General features: G+C 50.9%; 1 protein-coding gene across 2 annotated transcripts in view; it reads right to left on the reverse strand.

The window, feature by feature from the left end:
* Positions 1 to 5,557, reverse strand: part of TRPC5 (transient receptor potential cation channel subfamily C member 5) — a 104,721-nt gene extending 99,164 nt beyond the window's left edge. Inside the window, exon 1 of one of the 2 annotated variants that reach the window (XM_058032918.1) lies at positions 5,472 to 5,557. The gene's annotated coding sequence lies outside the window, so the exon portion shown is untranslated. Of the gene's footprint in view, positions 1 to 3,960; positions 4,278 to 5,471 lie in introns of those variants that run through there. The other variant, XM_058032919.1, reaches the window with a different exon arrangement.
* Between the last annotated feature and the right edge of the window lie 443 nt (positions 5,558 to 6,000).

Genomic DNA, 6,000 nt, shown 5'->3' on the forward strand with positions numbered 1-6,000 from the left:
ACTGACCACATCCCTCAACCTCACAGGAGAAGGGGGTGACAAGGCACTGCCATCCTAGCAATCCTTATCCCTCTTGCTCCTGTTATGAACAGCTTTAGGGCGTTAGGACAATTTTATAAACCTGGAGGTCTTTCCTCCTGGAAATTTTCAAATACCCCAATACACAAAATACAGAGATTTCCATTAACTGCAGCTCCAGGCTAAGTAAGAGATCAGCACCTCCATTTCGTAATGCAGCACAAACCAGAATGAACAGGACACAAAGAGTGAATGAGAGACAGGAATTATTTCATCTTGTGGTCCCAGCAAGAGCCCTGAGCCCCAAATGACTTCATCCTCTCACTGCTTTTGTCAGTAAGGCTTCACACAATGAAATTCTTGCAGCTTCCTATGTTAATCCATTAATACCTGTGAGAGCATGCTGAAATCTCTACCCTGGTTATCATTCTGGAGCCAAAATGCCCAATAAACACTGTTCCATAGGCACTGTTCTATCTTTCCCTCCCTATTTTACTGAGCAGAAAGTGAACTGCTGTTTTAGCAAGCTGTGCATGTCAGAGCTGGGAGAACACAGGAATGGATTAAATCCATGCTCCTTCTATCCCAGGATGCCATCCCTGGTGATGGGCAGCAGTCTGGGTGCCCTTCTACACTATCCCTGCATCTGGAAATTCCAGGGAGCCAGAGGTTACACCCAGACCTTCCTCCTTCTGTCCTCTCTCTGTGCATTGTGAACTCACCTCGTGTTTTTCAACCTGCTTGTGCTTTTGGCCTCCACAGCATCCTGTGGTAATGAGCATTACAATTTAATTAGCAGACATGATAGGGAACCTGTCTGACTCTGTTCAGGTGCTTAAGCCAGTCTTTCCCAAAGACTGAATCAGATTGCTCTCTAAGGATGTAAAAAGGGATGCAGGACACGTGAGAGGGGCCAGGAAATTGCTTCAGTTCTCACTGGAACATGTTCAGTGCACGTGAAGAGGGAGAGAGAGGGAGAGAAGGGAGAAGGGAATAAGGACAAAGCAGCTTCCTGGCTTGAATCCAGAGACTGAGCTGAGAATAAATAATAATATGTGTCTAATGAGCTAACAGGGGCACCCATCATTCCCATCAGCACAAACCACCCTGCTGCCTAGGTCAACCCCCCTATCATGGCCACTGTGATCAACACCACATAAAATGTGATGTGCTCTAAAGAGCATAAAAAATGGAGGAGAACATGAGGACCCAAGTCTACCTGCTACTCACAGGCAGAGAGAAATAGTCCTTGTCACTCCAGTTCCTCCCCTTACCAGCCACCACCTCACAGAGAACAGTGCAAGGATGCCATGCCACACTTCACTCACTGCTCTGCAAGGCAGCAAACCTCAGGAAGAAGAGCACAACTTTTATGTTGAAGAGCTGCACACAACAACCCAGCAGCCTCTCCACCATGATGATAAAAGCAGCCAGAACATGAGGCAGGTTATCCAGCAGGGAGGCAGAGCTCCAGGGAGCTGATCCTCATGCAGCAGCAGGAGGGGACCAGCCCCAGCTCTCCTCATTTCAACTCTGGATGCCAACACATTTCTGGCTTCCCCAAGAGGGAACTTAACCTAACTTAGCCTGAAAACACACTGAAGCGGAATGGCTCAGAGAGCTGAAAGGAACAACAGCCCTGCCCCAGCCTTGCAGCCACTGCAGCTCCCTCTCACAGGGACAGCTCCATCCTCCCTTGAGCCCGAGCTGCACTGGGCCTGGCCATCCAAGAGGAGCTGGCTGGCAGGATGCTCTGGTGCAGTGATTTGTGCTTACTGGCCATCTCCCTTGGCAGGAAAATCAACTGAGAGCAGCCTCTGTCTTGCTCTGATTTAGTGTTTGTCTAGCTAAGAAACCCACAGTTGTTTAAAAGCCACTGACCTGCTCTGGTACTTCTTAATCTGAACAACACACTGGGTCTGCAGTTATTCACACCAATTCCACATTGCTCACCAGGATTTCCTGCTCAGAAACTTTCAGGAATCATTTGCTAGCTTGTATAGCACAATTCTTTCCCCCAAACCAGACACTGTAGGGATGAACAGCCATCGCTGGCAGCACCCTGTCTCTCTGGGACAGGCAGCACACTGGGTTCCCAGCTCTCAGCCTCTGAAAAGTGCCAGACGCAGGTGCTGAGAGGAACCTGCCCACCTTTGTACCAGGCTGTCAGCCCAACCAACTGCAGAACTCTGTGCAAAACCTGCATTTAGGCACTCGCTCCACACAGGTGCCTCTCATTTCCAGAGATGAAGCACCGAGGCAACTCCAGACCTGAGGTTTTCTGATGGTTGCACCCTGTGCTGAACTTGGTGATCCCTGCTAAACATGACTTTATAAATGTCTCATCCTGCAGGTTGGCTTTTTTCTTCTCATGTTTTCCTTTCTCTGTCTCTAGCCAGAAATGATTTACATGTTTGTTTACTCTGAGCTACATTCATCTGAGTCATTCAGCAACCCTCTACCCACAATCACATTACAGCAAATTTGGAACTGGAGTCTCAGGGAGTGAATATTATGCTGTTGTCAAGATGAGAGTGGGGGGCCATATTCTGCCACTGGGTTTCAGGAAAAACTGACTTTTGCAAGCCTGTCAAAATCCAACAGCCTCACAATCCCCTGTGTTCTGCATTTCTTCTTAAAGAAGGAGAAAATCCAGGCAAATAAATTACTCTATATTTACACCAGTTACAGTGTAACAATTAGTAGGATTTGGCTCATTTTGTACAAATTATACTACTGTACTTGTAGGAATAATCTATTCTGTTTCAAACTAATTTTAGCCACCCTTGACTGCTCTTCCATCTGTTGTAGGAAAAAAAAAATTATTTGCACATAGCTATTGTGAATTTTCTTCTCCAAGGTATGTTTTCAAGAACTACATCTCTCAAAAAACAACCTAATCATATTCTTAGCAAGACTCATAGCTCAGCTGACAGTACCTTGTCTATTAAATCCACAACATGAAAAGACCTCAGAATTGACATTCTAAAGGATTTTTTTAAGGTTCCCTGAAATAAATCTTTGCAGAAAGGAAGCTGATCAAAGAATTTTGAGCTTTGCATTACCTTTAACGCAATCCTAGAAGCTATTCAGAGATTCTACCAAAGCAGAAAGGGGTTATGAAAAGTAACAACACCTTTTAAAAAAACACATTACAAAACCAATGAGATTTCAATACTACAGTGAAAGTGATGCACAATAAAACAGAAATCATTCTCTCAGAAGCCTCAGTAATAAAAATAAGGAATTCTATTAATGTTCTATGCTCTTGCAAGATATATTAAGACTGATCAGAGGTTACTCTCAAGCTCAAGTCCTTTTCCATCTAGTTTCTCTTCACCACTTTACAAGAATAAAAAAACAACTAAACCAAAAACCAGCACCTCGACCTTTTTCTTTACTTTTAATTCTAGAAATGTGCTCTGTAGCAGTATCTGAGGTACAGTTCTTGCCCAGGAAGTCTTGCACCTAGCTGACAGTGTATTGATCCCCGCTGTACCTGAGAATAAAAGTACAACCAGAGGAGGAGCAGAGCCCCAGCACAGAGAGCAGGGGGCTCACAGAGGGCCAGGGGTGTCGTGGTCAGGGGAAGCACCTTCATGTCTCCATCCACCAAAGGGTCTGGGGCTGAAGCATTTCTTCAGCTGATAATTACTGCCAAGTTACATGCAGGGAAACTGGGAGTGAATACTCATGGCCAGAACAAAGAGTGACACATCTGATGGCACCCAAATAGGGGGTGCTTTTCTGCCTTTTCTCCAGAAACAACACTAGATTTCTTTAGGAGGGAGTATTAGTCAAAATGCCAGTTCCTTTAGTCTGCTTTAAGCTCCCTGAGCAGGCATTTGGCTACAAGTTCCAATGAGCTGCCTAAAGATACCGCCTTAACTTCTGAAAAGCATTTTTAAAGCAGCAATACAGTAATTTGCATTTACACAGTACCTGCCTGGCTGAAAAGTGTTCTCAAGGGCTTCTGAGCAGCTCCACGGAGCCCTGGGAAGCAGTGACACACGACATCATTAAGGAGAAGGCAATCAACACTGAAGAAGCTTTGCCCAGGATCGGGGAGAACGTCCTCAGAGCAGAAAAACCCTGCTCAGCTTTCCGTGGGGACAGGCACACACACACAGAGGCACGGTGACCACAAAGACAATGCTCTTCCCAAAAATCCTTCCTCCCAGCTTCGATCCCGGCGGGTCCCTTCACACCCGGGAGATTCTGTGCTCCTTGATCCCCTCCTGCATTCCGCACAGGGCACTGCATTACATAAGCTCGCCTGCACGGAGATGCACAAAAACTTAGGGTTCACATCTGACCCGCAGGAGGACCAAATGTTTTTTACAATGCGGTGGAAAAGTTAAGAAGAAGTGGTCAAACAGGCTGGGAATTCAAAGTGATGCTGCTCGGGAACGCAAGACTTGGTAGGTGACTGTTCAACCATGTTACCTTAGAGCATGGAGAATTTAATGGGAGACTCGCACATTACCATATTCATAACCATGACTAACAAATCTGTTGTCAATGCCACCAAAAATATCACACAAGCAGAATGTTTTTATACCAAAGAGACCACTGAAGTCACTGCTCCATAGTAAACAAATGAACTTATGAAGAGTCTTGAAAATCAGCCCTTTTTTCTTTTTTCCTTTTTTTTTTTTTTTTCCCTGCAGAATTTGAAACACTATGAACTGCGAGATGCCTGGTAGTTCAAAGAGGGGTCGATAAAAAAAGCATTTTTCTTCTGCAAGCATCACAGCAGCGAACACCCCTCCGGTACCACTGTCACCTTTCCCATGCTGAGGGCACGTGGGTCACCCAGATGACTCACAGCCAGGTCAAGGGCTGCCGAAGGAATAACAATTGAAACCGGCATTTAACCCGCTCTGTGAGGGTGCAGGTGCTCGGTGCGGGATGTCATTTAGGGCAAGGGCAGACAAAATCCAGCACCGTCCTTCGGGATGCGAGTCCCGGTGCTGCCGGCAACTCCCGTGGGGGAGCGAGGCCACGCATCCCGTCCAGTCCCGCATTCCCCCGGCTTCGCATCCCTCCCGGTCCCGCATCCCTCTGGGTCCCGCATCCCTCTGGGTCGTGCATCCCTCTGGGTCGCGCATCCCTCCCAGTCCCGCATCCCTCTGGGTCGCGCATCCCTCCCAGTCCCGCATCCCTCTTGGTCGTGCATCCTTCTTGGTCCCGCATCCCTCTTGGTCCCGCATCCCTCCCGGTCCTGTATCCCTCCCGGCCCCGCCGCCGGTAAGTTCAGCGGGAGCAGCGCTCCTCGCCGGGGCAGGCACTGCCGGTGGCTCCGGGGGATGCGGGCACGGAGCAGCCCCGACCCCCCGCGCCCGGCACTCGGGGGCTCGGGGCTCCAAGTTCCGAGAGTGACCGCGGAGCTCTCGGCCCGGTTGTGCCCGGTTGTGCCCGGTTGTGCCCGGTGCTGCCCCGTCCCCGCTCACCTCCGCGCCGCTCCGTCAGGCGGTTCCCGCCGGGGTGCCCGCGGGCCCGGGGCTGCTCCGCGCTCCGCCGGGCGCCCCCATTCCGCTGCCCGTGCCCCGCTCCCTACGCCGCCGCCCGCGGCCCCGCGGCTCCGCGCCGCCGGCGGGCAGGGCAGGGCGGCCGCCGCATCGCTCCGAGCCCGGCGGGCAGCGCTGCCAGCCGCCTCCCGAAACCCCGCCGGGAGCTCCCCGCGCTGCCCCCGCCGCCTCCGCCCGTCCCTCGGCGGCACCGGGCCCCGGGCGAGCCGAGCGCAGCGCAGCCGAGCCGAGCCGAGCCGAGCCGAGCCCAGCGGCCGGGCACACGCCGCGCCCCCCGCACCCGCTCACGGGCACACGCCGCCCCTCGCCGGGAGACACCCGCCCCGCACACGCACACAGCGACACACACACCCAGAAACACAGCGACACACACCCTACACACAGAGACACACACCCCATAGACACACACACCCCGCACACGCACACAGCGACACACACACCCAGAAACACA

This window comes from Melospiza georgiana, chromosome 12, assembly GCF_028018845.1.
Source record: "Melospiza georgiana isolate bMelGeo1 chromosome 12, bMelGeo1.pri, whole genome shotgun sequence".
Taxonomy (NCBI): Eukaryota; Metazoa; Chordata; class Aves; order Passeriformes; family Passerellidae; genus Melospiza; species Melospiza georgiana.